A 12,796-nucleotide genomic window follows, 5' to 3' on the forward strand; every position below is an offset into this window, starting at 1 on the left:
GAAGAAAAGCTATGACAAACCTAGACAGCATATTAAAAAGCAGAGACATCACTTTGTTGACAAAGGTCCATATAGTCAAAACTGTGGTTTTTCTAGTAGTCATGCATGGATGTGAGAGTTGGACCATAAAGAAGGCTGAACATGGAGGAATTGATGCCTTTGAACTGTGGTGCTGGAGAAGATTCTTGAGAGTCCCTTGATCGGCCATGAGATCAAACCAGTCAATCCTAAAGGAAATCAGTCCTGAATATTAATTGTAAGGACTGATGCTGAAGCTCCAATCCATTGGCCACCGATGCAAAGAGTCGACTTATTGGAAAAAGCCTGATGCTGGGAGATTGAAGACAGGAGGAGAAGGGGACAACAGAGGATGGGATGATTGGATAGCATCACTGACTCAATGTACATGAGTTTGAGCAAACTCTGGGAGATGGTAAAGGACAGGGAAGCCTGGCTTGCTGCAGTCCATGGGGTCCTAAAGAGTCAGACAGGAGCAACTGAAGAACAACGAGAGGGTGTTTCCCTTTTCACTGAAGAAACTGAAACCCAGAAAGGTCAAGGGCTAGATCACAGGGACAAGATGCCTCGAGGCCAAGCCTTTACAGCTCTAGAGAAATCTGTTTATCTGAGGGCCAGTGTTCATGTGTTCATGTAAATATTTGTGACAATTTCCAAGCAGGCAGAGATGATCCTTTGAGATACTGATTTTTTCAAAATTTTTTCCTCTGATTTTTGGTAATTCTAAAGAGCTAATTTAAAAACTCAATTCAGTCCTTGATATGCTTTTTTTAAACAATATTGAAATTGATGTCATTTTTAACAATTTTGAGAGCTTCTTGCAGGTTTTGTTAAAGTTATATAAAGTAGAAATAAAATACGGAAAAGGAAATGGCAACCCACTCTAGTATTCTTGCCAGGAAAACCCCATGGACAGAGGACCCCATGGTGTCGCAAAGGGTCAGACATGACGTAGAGACTGAACAACAGCAACTGTATAGCACATGAAACTATATTTAATATTCTGTGATAAACCATAATGGGAAGGAATATTAAAAAGAGAATAATATATATGTATGTATCAGAATCACTTTTCTGTATAGCAGAAATTAACACATTATAAATCAACTATATTTCAATAAAATTTAAAAAGGAAATAAAATGAAATATTTGACATTAGCCTTTCATGAGAGCTCTCTAAAATTTTCTATTGCCTGTTTATATGTTTCTGCTTTAAAAAATGTGTTCATTGTTGAAAATTTGGAGAACTTCAATAAAGATCCAAACAATAGCAAGGATTTGCTCATATTCCCACCACCCAGAGAAAATGACCATTAATATTTTGGTGTGTGTGCTTTAATTGCCGAGCTGTGTCGCTCAATCGTGTCCGACTCTTTGTGACCCCATGGACTGGCTCCCTCTGTCCATGGGGATTCTCCAGGCAAGAAGGAGAGAGTTGCCACGCTCTTCTCCAGGGGCCCAGGGATCGAACCTAGGTCTCCCACATTGCAAGCAGATTCTTTACCTCTGAGCCACCAGGGAAGCTCATGAATACTGGAGTGGGTAGCGTATCCCTTCTCCAGGGGATCTTCCTGACCGAGAAGTTGAACTGCAGTCTCTTGCATTGTAGTCCGATGCTTTACCAGCTGAGCTACCAGGGAGGCCTGTGCATTAATTAATGGGCTGTTTTTTTTAGTTTACAGAAAGAATGAGAGGAAAGGAGAGTTGGCATAGATTCCCTCAGCTCCTCCCCTCGAGTTTCTCCTGTTACCCACATTTTGCCTCAGTGTGGCACATTGGTTGATAGATTATGATGAAAGAGTTTACATAAGGGTTCACTCCTTGTGCTGTATATTCTGGTTTTGACAAATGCATAAGGACATGTAGCCACCATTTGAGTATCACACAGAATAGTTTTTCACTCTTCAAGAAAGCATACATAGAATTAATTTTGACAGTAAAGAATCTGCCTGCAATGTGGGAAACCTGGGTTGCATCCCTGGGTCCGGAAGATCCCCTGGAGGAGGGTGTGGCAACCCACTCCAGTATTCTTGACTGGAGAATCCTCATGGATAGAAGAGCCTGGCAGGCTACAGTCCATGGGGTTGCAAAGAGTCAGACACCACTGAGTGACCAAGAACAACACACACATTCGAAATTTAATATATTTATATGTTCTTTAGTTTTTTAATAGAGGTGGTTGTTCTTCTTTGATTATAAAAGTAACACATGTTTATAATAATAGTGCTGGCACACAGAACCACTGAAATGAATCATCTAAAAGATGGCAGTTTTTAAAAGAACATGTTTATTTTATGAATTCCATTAGGTGCACATCAGGAAACAATCATGTAAGTTTTAAGGCCCAGATCTTAGCGCTGGAGGGCTGCCTTTGCCTCTGTGGTTTTCGCGTGAATTAGTGATTAAGCCTTGAGCCACCAGGGAGGTGAAACCTGAATGGTTCACCCACACAGCCCACGGAAGACCTGCTGTGCGTCCTGGAGGGTGGGTAGGTTTAAAAGTCTTCATTCTGGGTTTTCTCCCCAACACCCGCCCCTCGAAAAGGGCAGCCAGGGCGCCTTGGCCTACAGAGATGGGGCCAGGGGGCTGCGAGGCGCAGTGGCCCTGGTGGGGAGGAGCAAATGTTCCTCGCTCCCCCGGCCCCAGGCGAGGCTGGGGAGTTCTTGGGGTAGGGGTGGGGCCGAGCTTAGGGGGGCCGGGCTGGGGGTGCTGGTATGGGGGGAGTCGTTGGCTGCGGATGGAAGGGAGCCGGGCTGAGGCATGTAGCTGAGGAGAAGAGGAGCTAGGGTCTGGGGGCAGTGTAGCAGGGCCGCCAACGCGGTGGGGGGATATCCTCGTGGTAGATGGGGGTGGGGTTGGGAATGGTTGGGAGAATGGTGGGGGTAGCGGGGCTGCTGCCAAGGTAGCCTGGGATAGGGGTGGGGCTGGGGGGGTTGTCTAGGGGCCAAACTGGAGGCGTGGCCTGAAGCAAGTGGCAGAGCCGAGCCTAGGCAGTGGCCAGGGGACAGGCGTGGCGTGGCCTGGGGGAGGTGGAAGGAGAGCCGGACTAGGGGCGGGGCGTGGGCATGGGCGTGGCCAGTGAAGGGCGTGGCGTGGCCCAGGGGCGGAAGGAGAGCCCTGCCGGGGGCGTGGCCGTTCGGGGGCGTGGCCAGAGAATGGGCGTGGCCTGGCCTGGGGCGGAAGAAGAGTCCTGCCGGGGGCGTGGCCCGGGCGGAGGCGTGGCCTGGGCAGGGAGGCGGAGGCTGGTGTGCTCCACCCCGCGCTCGTCGCGCCGCATCCGAGCCCGCCAGCTCAAAGTCGATTCGCCAGAGCTGAGGCTTCTCCGCGGCTCCGGCGTGCTCAGAGCTTCGCGGGGCCAGGCAGGACTGATCCTAAGTCGCCAGGACCTCTAGGATCGGCCGACTTCGGAGGCTCCTGCGAGCGGGGCCGCTGTAGGTGAGGCTGCGCTGGGGCACGGGGCGCTGGGCCGGCGGTCTGCAGCGTCGGTGCCTGGGTGTCCACAGGGAGCCCGAGTCCAGGAGCGGAGGTACCCCAACGCCGGCCCTGCAGCCTCGGCGTGAGGTTCGCTCAGTGCGTTTGCTGCGCGGCCGGGCGGCCCCGGACCGTGGGACTCCAGCCCCGCGCGCCCGGGGACCCTCAGGACTTGACCCGCCGCGGGCTGCGGGAGGGACAAAGGCGCGGGGCGGCCGCGCCGCCCAGGGGATGCGCTGGAGAACTTCGCTCCCTGGTGCCCCGGGCCTCATCTCCCGAGAGAGACGGCGGGATCCCGAGCTGGAGGGTGGGCTCCAGGGCCGTTTTCCTTCCACTTGTGGTCGGCGTGGTGGGGGTTGTCGGCACCCCAGCCCCCGGGGTTACAGACCAGTGCTGCGCCCACGTTTGGGGAACTCGGGTGACCTGAGCGGACGGCCACCATCTGGCTGTACTGTCTCAGAGCCCGATCAATGCCCTCCCCCAATCCCTCCAGGTGCGGGAAAAGAGCCAAACCAACCAAGAAGACAAACAAAACTCTCAAAACTCTTTCGGTCAGTTGCTTCCCAGCACTGGACAGTCTTGTCGATGAGTAGAATAACTTGAGTTTATTTAGCACTTGTTACCAAGGCCGTCTAAATTCGTGTGTCCCGCCGTGCTCCCGCGTCTCACCTCTTTTTCCGTGCCTGTGTTTTCTACCCTGTTATCCCTGCCAAGTCCCCAAGTTCTGTGCGCGCCTTCTCTAGCAGGCACAGAAACTTTACCTTTTTTTTCCACACCCCGCCCCCCCAACCTCCTAACGAACGCTACCTTTCTGTGTCCCCCTTCTACCAGGCTTCCTCAGTGCAGTGTCCCCGGGACCTGTTGTCTGTGCCTCCCTGTTCTGAACCTTGCCCTCTGCCCCTCCTCCACCCTTTAGAATTTTATGTGACTGTTTCTTACCCAGCATTCTCATCTTCACCCACCTGCCTTGGTCCCCAGATCAGCCATTCTCCTGCCACCAGGCTGCCGGTCTGTCTTTCTGCTTAAGCTCCTGTGTCTTTTACCTGCCTTTTACCTGTTTCTCCCTGTGGTTTCCCCGCCTCCAGTGCACAGCTTGTTTCGGTTCTTCTGGTTGCTGAGTTTTCTCCTGCACTGCCGTCCCTCTGTCCATTTCTTCTCTTCCAGTTGGTCCCCCATCACCTGGCAGACGTCTTTATTTTAGAATGTCGGAAAGTGTCAGGAGGAGGTGGCAGCTTCCCCAGGACTGCTGTGGATTCAAGAATCTCCTTGCCTCTCCTGGTTGTGTGTGTATTCTTGCTGAAGTAGTACCATCCGTAGACAAGTTCTCTGGCTGTGTTGATACTCATGTTGATATGAATGTTAGGTAGCAGTTATCGAGCACTTACAAGGAGCCAGGCACCCTTCTGAGGAATGTACATGCAGTAATAACTCATGAATCCTCCTCGCATCCCTGTAACATCGATGCATTCCTAGCCCCATTTTACAGATGGATAAAGGGAGGCTTGGAGAAGTGAAATACCAGGCCCAGAGCCCCTCTTCTCACCACACCAACTTTTGAACTCAGACATGGGTTGGGATTTGGCTTTGGGAATGAGGTTATTATTTGTGTGTTTTATTTAGTCTGCATTTTATAGCAGTTGAGGGCATAATAGCTGTACCTGTAGAGCTGCGTGTGTGGAAAAGCTGTTGTCTCCCGTCCTCCAGAAAGACGGGGACGCTGCCTGGACTGACTTCCAGCTGGCTTTCCTGAAGGGAGTGCTGGCCCCCTTGGCTACAGGAGAGCTCGAGAAAGCTTCATGCCAAGACCATTGCCAGCTGCTCCACCCCTACAGTGAGAGGTCAGTTTCACTTTAGCTGGCCAGAGCTTCAGGGTCCTTGAGCGCCCTGTGATGCTGTGAGTCAGTTTGTTTCCATTTCATTGTACAATTTAAAGCCTTGTTCGGATATCTCCTTCGCCTTCCTGTGAGTTGTAGGAAAGTATTTGTTCTTTTGCAGATGCTGAAGCAGAGTCTTGGGAAAGTTTTCTGCTTCGATGGCTAGAAGGGACTTTATATTCCACAGATGAGGAAACTGTGGCCCAGAGAAATAAAATGACATGTCCAAGGGAGGCAGCCGGACGGTAGGGCTGGCCCTAGATGCCCAACCTGCTGGCTGCTGGGCCAGGACTCTCCATGCCTGGCTCTACAGCCTGGCGGGGTGGCCTCTCAGAGACTGCTGTGTGGAGCAGCGAGCGCTGCCCCCCCCCACCCCCTCTTTCCTGAGCTCAGAGGCATCAGGAGGATTCATTGAGGATGGAATTGTCTGTGGGCTCTTTTTTTTTGGTCTGAAAGCTAAATATTTTAAGAATATTTGCTTCTGAGATACGTAATGGCATACATGGGATCATAAAAACACAAAAGTATAAATTCAAGTGTTTTAGAAAGAAGTACTTTTTGTTTTCCAGAACATCAGGCAGGAACACCAGGCAGGAACCTCTGCTTTCTAGACGCATATTGTACAATCCATGGCGGTTTCAGAATCAGTAACTGGAATGTTGGATTGCGTTTTCCACTTGTAGAGAGAGAGGCTTTAGTACTCACGTGGTTCCCTTCATCTCTGCATCTCAGATGAAACAGAGGTGACGGGAAGCCTGTCTCTGTTGCCCTTGCCCTGCCTACCGGTCTCTCCTACTGACCTGGGACTCCCGTCCGTGCCTCCCAGTTCCCAGCTTCGCTCCCTGCTGTCTGGTTCACCTCTTTCTCCAGGAGGCCTCGGGGAACCTAGAGGGTGCTGCCTCCCGACAGTTGCTCAACCATTCCATACCTGCCGTTCTTGACAGAATCCAGCCCTGATGCCCTCAGGTGTACGTTGCATGTAATTAACTTCTCTCTGATGTTCCCGAATGAGATGGGTGGGTCTGTGCGTCCCTGGGAGAACTGATGAGACGTGTCTGTGTCCTGTGGTTTGGATGAGGACTGTGTAACTGAAGAGCAGGTTAGGTTCACAGCTCCCTTGCATAGGTGAAGGCGTCAAGGTTCATGGCTATAGCCCCATAGGACGAGTCAAGGCTGACGTTTGAACATGGGGCTGCCTGGCTCAGGAGACCCACACGCATGCATTTCCAGCCTGTCTCCTCTGAAGCTTGTAGCTCCCTCCACAGCAGTGTCCTCAGGGCTTTTTACGAGCTAGAAGTTTCTTGGTGCTGAGCCGAGGTGAGGATACGAAGGGGTGCGTGGGGCCTTAGGGGGTTTCCGATCACCCTCGTTCATCTCTCTCCTGGACCAGGGGTACGCTTGCTGACTGGGGGAAGCCAGGAGCTGCGGCAAGCCCCAGATGGACAGGTGTAGTCCAAACGTGGCTGTGGCCATGTGCTGTGGTCGGCATGTCAACGCTTGTGGTCACGGGTGATGCCCCGTGCTTCAGCCTGTGCTCGTGATCTTCAGGTGTCCTAGACAGAGAACTGTTCCCTCCCTTCTCTAGGACCTTCGAGGACCTGATTACTTGGCCAGAAATAACCTCCGCCTGTTTCCATGTCACCATGAAAGCGCTGCAAGCTCAGCGCTGTTATTTCAGGGACTGGGTGCCTGACTTGGGACATTTTCTCTGGCCAGATCTGAGTGGGCCCCCATTCTGTCTTGTGGTTTAGCCATGGAGTTGAGGAGCTCTAAGAGGACCTCTGTCCATCTGGGGCTTGCCGCAGATGGCTAATCTGGGAGAGAGAGGGACCAGCCTTTTCCCTCCCTGATTAGCTCCATTACAGAGATTGGCAGGCAGTCCTTGGAGAAAATAGCACACAGGTCTGAAATGACTAGCCTGGAAGGTGGACATTGCGGGAGGCAGCCCACAGGAAGCCAGGGTCTTTGCTTGGCATCCCAGGCAGGTGCAGGGGACGGAACCCTGATTTTACTCTCAGAGCAGAGGGGTTGGGAGGCCAGGGAGGAGGTTTGCTCCTGGTAGCAGAACCGGGATCACAGGCTTTCAGGGAAATTGCTGTTCATATAACAGGAGCAGTAAGCAGTCTTGTCGTGGAGTATCAAAGTTACACCTCAGTTACATTAAACAGGGTCAGGCCCTGGTCACTCACCACCACATACAAGGTGTAAAGAGAGAGAGTAGGTCGGAGTCCTAAAACCACTGACCTGTAGGTGTAGAAACCTGTCCACTTGGGGTGTTGGGACTCTGTGGCTTCAAGAGTTTCTGTGCTGGATGCTAGGAACATCCCTACCCTCAGGGAGGCTCAAACACTTTCAGGGGGGAGAGGCTGCTGTGTGAAAGTCTGGGGACCCATAGCAGGTGAGGGGTCAATTTGCAGGGAGTGGTTAGGGAAGTCCATGAGAGGCCTAGGGTCCAGGAAGCCTTCCTGGAGGAGGCGCTAACCACAGCCTGGGCTGAACAGGAGTGCTCAGGTTGGGGAAGGGGCTGACAGAGGGAGACATTCCAGCCTCTGGGGACAGAATAAGAGGTGGGGAGACAGACCCCAGTTTGGTGATGAGGGACCGTTAGACAATTCTGAGTGGCCCCCAGAATTGAGGGGCCCTTTGTTCATTACTGTCACTGTGTGCCCAGAGCAGTGGTTCTGAGTCACTATCTCCCAGGTTCGTTAGAAAAGCAAATTCTAGGACTTTCCCCCTGGAAGCCCCCAGACTCAGAGACTCGCGGGTGTGTGTCTGTATTTTAACACCTTCCAGGTGAGTTTCTTGCATGCTAGCTTGAGAACCAGCGCTCTAGAATGTATGAAAAACAGCAGCTCTTCAGTGCTCCGTCAAAGATCCGGGACCACATTCCTGCCTGGTCAGACCTCCCTCTGGGATCCGCCGCCCACTGCCCTTGTGTTTCTGTACTGTGTACACTCGCACAACTCCCTCACCCACCCTGCTTCATTTCATCCCCGCTAGTGATGTAGACTATTTCTACAACACTGCTCCCTGACACGATTTCTTAGTGTTTCAAGGTCATCAGATAAATGGTTCAGGTCCCAACTCTGCTGCTTGCCTGCTGTGTGACTTTGGGGTGGCCTTGACCTCTTTGTTTCAGTTGCCTTTCTGAACAATGTAGATGGTGGTACTCATCTCTTCACTGAGTGGTCCAAACTTTCTTGGGTGTTGGAATTACCTGGGGGTCTTTTGGAAAGATTGATGCCTTCTCCCACCCCCAAATAGTGTTAGATTGTTCAGGGGCAGTAAAGTTGGGAACCACAGTCATAGGTTGCCATGAGGATGGGCGAGTCTATTCTTACAGGGTGCTCAGAAGAGGTCCTGGTACTTATCAGCTGGGGGAGGGGAGGCTCTGATGGTTTTGTGATGGGATGGGGAGAAAGCGGAGCCATTGTCGCTTGTTCCATGAATACTTGCTAGGTGTTGAGGGCCTATTGGTTTGGGGCTCTCCTGGTGGTTCCATCTTATTCTGAGTGCATCTCCAGGTCTGACTCTGAGCATCCTCCTGGCAGGACTGCAGAGGTCTTGCGTGAGCAGAGCACACAGGCCCCCACCCCCGGCCTGCCTTCCCAGCACCAACACCGTCTTCCATCCTCTATACAGAAGAACTTGACTTCTTGGAATATAACCAGATTCTAAACTCATGAAGGAGCAGTGCTTTCCAGTAAGAATGCTCCCCCCCGACCCTGGGGTTCTGACCGTGCCCTAATCTGTCATTTGTACCTAGACACCTGTTTTCAGTCACACAAAACACCTCCAGACTTGGTCTTTACACCAGAACACACCAAACATCTCCATCTCTGTCTTTACACATGAACTGTCTTCTCTGATCTAAATGTCATATTATAAATTGTGTATTTCTGGCAGTTACTTAAATAACATATGACTGTTCTGCATACTGTGCCCCATCACACATATTCTTTCAACCTTCATTCATTGTTAATTCAATAACTGTTGATGGGCGTCTGCTTTGCATCGAGTCTGAGCTGATGGCTTTACCCCCTCTTTCCTGTGGAGGAACAAGCATACCTATCACCATGTAGAAGGCGTTTCTTTAGGTTTCGGTTTATAGCTGCAGCCTGCTCTATACCTTTTGGTAATGTAATCACCCCACTTGTAATAATAGAACATCTGAAGGACATTTTTCATGTTGACTCCGTGGGCTTTCTTTGAACCCTGCTGAGATTAATTAAATCAAACCCCATGCAGCAATTATCCTAAAATATCCCCACCAGTTATTAAAATCCAGTTTGCCTGGGGCTGGAGACCATAGTTAGTACTCTCAGGATGAAATCCACCATCCAGTGTAAGGTCTGTGGGTTTCTCGTTTCTTTTAGTCTAGAGTCCGTCCTGGTGGTTTGGTCAAATCAATGAAAGAAACAAGAAATAGGAGAATTCATATCTCAGGTTTATGATTTGTTCTGTCTCTGTGGAAAAGTTAGATTCTGTTTTTGGTTTTGTTTTTTGCTGTGCAGGATATATAGGAAGCTGATGTTTACTCTTTCGGTTGGCCGGAGTACATTTAAATCTGTGTTGAAAATAGAAATAATTGATTCACTCTATTTGTTCCGCTGCCCGAGGACTAAGCGAAAATCTACCACTAGGGAGACTTTTGTGTGGCCAGCACACAAGTGGCTCAGTATTATGGTAAAGACTAGCCTCCATTGTGTGGCCTTAACATTATCACTGGTGTTACCCACGGGCTGAATAGCCTTTAGAAATACAGGCCTTCACAGGAATTGCCCTGGCTTAAATGCTGCATGGATCCTTCTGAAATAACATCCCCCAACCCCTCATTTGAAACAATAAAGGAGGAGGGAATATATGAATATCTACAGCTTCAGTTATATTCAAAAGGATTAGATTTTTTAAATGAGAAAAGTTAAAACTGTGTTTTAATTTTAAAAATGTGAGGTTAAGAAATAACCCAGAATACACCGGGAAAAGTCAACAGTGTTCTTTAAAATGGTCTGTTCTAAGATCTCCCAGGCCTGCTTTCTCTCCCTTTGACTTTTCTGAAACAAACCTAAACTCCCCAGAGTGGATTGAGTGGCCCCGTCTTACTGAAGAGCCTGCTTGTTTTATAGAGTCGAGTCTAGCTCTGGCGTTAGATCTCCCCTCTGCGTCCTCAGGCCTCTCTGCCAGGACCATGGTGTCCCGCACTTCCCAGAAAAGCATGGGGGACTTCACCGTTATGGCCCAGCTCCAGTTCTTGGCGGTGACCTCTGCCGGGGGGTGTGTGTGTGTGTGGTGTCTCTAGGGTGGGGCCCACACACGTCCTGTGCTGAGTCAGTGTATCCTTGAACCTAAGTCAGGTTGAGACGCCTGGCATCCCTGAGAAATGAAGCTGTGGAATTCTGAATAAGGAAAGTGGCAGCTTCTTCCGAAGATTCACTTTTTGATGAAAAGCCATGGCAAGGTGTGAGGAAGAAGACTGACTCGTAAACTTGCAGCTTGTGGAATCTGGATGACTGTTGGGATTCTGTTCGTATTTTTTTCTTCGTTTTTTAACCTCAAGGCATGTGCAGTCCTAGCTCCCTGACCAGGGCTTGAACCCATGCCCACTGCAGTGGAAGTGCAGAGCCTTAACCACTGGGCAACGAGGGAAGTCAGTTTATATTTTCAGTAGTTGTCCTCACCCACCAGCATCGGGATCAACCATTCTGCTCAGGGTTGAGCCGCCTGTGTCCAGATGCAGCTCTTGAAAGGCCATGTGCCTGGCAGAGTGTCTTGTGCTCATGGATGTTGATGGTGCTCATTGAGATGGAAGGACGGACCATTCCTAAACACAGCCATGGTTCCAGCCAAGGGGAGGCCCTTCCCAGTCTCCACTAATCCTTCCCTGCAGCCTCACCGTCCCTCCTAGATCTCTGTGCTGGGTGGGAGGGCAGCGATGTAGGGTGACCTTCTCCGGGCTCTCTATCAGGCTAGATTCTTCTGCCACCGGGGATGGGGAGCCCTGGAGACGGGTAGAGATGCTCTATCTGTCTATGCTGTCCTCCCCTGCTGTGGGTTGGAGCTTCCTGTGGCTCGACTGAAAATTAGGAGAAAATACTCAGGCTTAGAGAACATGGTAGACCTTCTTTCCGATCACCTTGTAGGAGGAAGCAGGGTTTCTCTCTGCTTTTCCTGGTCTGTTCCTACTCTGACCCTCATCCAAGGTGCTCACCCTGAGTGGGTGCTCGCCCAAAGCCTTCATACGAGACAGGGATGCCCGCATGTCCTGGCATTTCAAGGCTGGCAGTGGGTGGGTTAGAGCGCACAGCACCCCTGCCGCCACCTGAAGATGTCAGTCTGCGGCACCCTGACATACACCAGCACAGGGTTTATCTCACTGACTTCCTGGGGGCTGTTTCCAAACCTGCTGTGATTAATTAAATCAAACCCCATGCAACAATTATTCTGAAGCAAAATGGCTTATTAAATTCTGGTGCATGCTGGATTACTGAATTTGTATTGTCCCAGTAGACAATTACAGCTTGTTTTCTCCTCTAGGACTTTAATAGCCTGTTTTTATTTTTGTGGGTGAATACAGCCAATCTCTCCTGGCTTTTCTTTCCTGCTGGGATGAGTTGTCTCTAAGGAAGGAGGAAATGCCATTGTCAGCAGACAGCACTGTTTCTAGGCTTTCCTGGAAAGTCGATTCCGTAGAAGCAGGTCTTACTCTCCACACAGTGCGTCCGTTTTTCTCTGGCTGGGAATTTTTTTAAGAAGTCTTTGTGTCAGTTGGAACACTCATCTTCTGAGATGAAGATAGTGGCTATCTGTGCAGATCAGTCCAGGAGAAACAGAAGGTTGGCTCAGCAGCAGGGTTTCTGGTCCCTTGTCACCCGGACCCGGGGCAGCCACTTCTCTGTGTGTGCTTGCAGGTCAGCTGAAGAGACCTGGGAAACACTTGGGTTTGCATTATTGAGAGAGGATTGAAAAAACAACAACAAAACACTGGTTTCACAAGTGTTATGGTTCTTTATGGTCGCTTCCCTAGTGGCTCAGTGGTTGAGAATCCAACTAACGATGCAGAGGATGTGGGTTTGATCCCTGGGTTGGGAGGATCCCCTGGAGAAGGAAATGGGAACCCACTTCTGTTTCTTGCCTGGAGATTCCCATGGACAGAGGAGCCTGGCGGGCTACAGTCCATGGGGTCACAAAGAGTCAGACATGACTGAGCACCTGAGCACGCAGGCATGCACACACGTTTCTTTCAAACAGCAGAGTTTCTTTTATGTGATTGTTTCTAGAGATGACTAGCCATGCATATTCCACATGCCTGGTCAGTGAATCTTTCTTTTCCTTGTACAGACTCACGGCTGCAGTTAGCTTGGACCACATTTCTCATGGTCTTTTAGATGGAAAGGTGTTTTCCCCATTGGGAGGAGCCTACGGCTTTCACCTCA

At 50.5% G+C, this 12,796-nt stretch overlaps 1 protein-coding gene across 2 annotated transcripts in view; it reads left to right on the plus strand.

Annotated features, from left to right (window-relative positions):
• The window catches only part of SPATA13 (spermatogenesis associated 13), a 289,978-nt gene that overhangs the window by 180,623 nt on the left and 96,559 nt on the right, over nucleotides 1-12,796 (plus strand). Inside the window, exon 1 of one of the 2 annotated variants that reach the window (XM_061434946.1) lies at nucleotides 3,364-3,453. The exons of the other annotated variant lie outside the window; for it this stretch is intronic. The gene's annotated coding sequence lies outside the window, so the exon portion shown is untranslated. Of the gene's footprint in view, nucleotides 1-3,363; nucleotides 3,454-12,796 lie in introns of those variants that run through there. 2 annotated transcript variants of the gene reach the window in all.

The sequence above is a fragment of the Bos javanicus genome, chromosome 12, assembly GCF_032452875.1.
Source record: "Bos javanicus breed banteng chromosome 12, ARS-OSU_banteng_1.0, whole genome shotgun sequence".
In the NCBI taxonomy this organism is placed as follows: domain Eukaryota; kingdom Metazoa; phylum Chordata; class Mammalia; order Artiodactyla; family Bovidae; genus Bos; species Bos javanicus.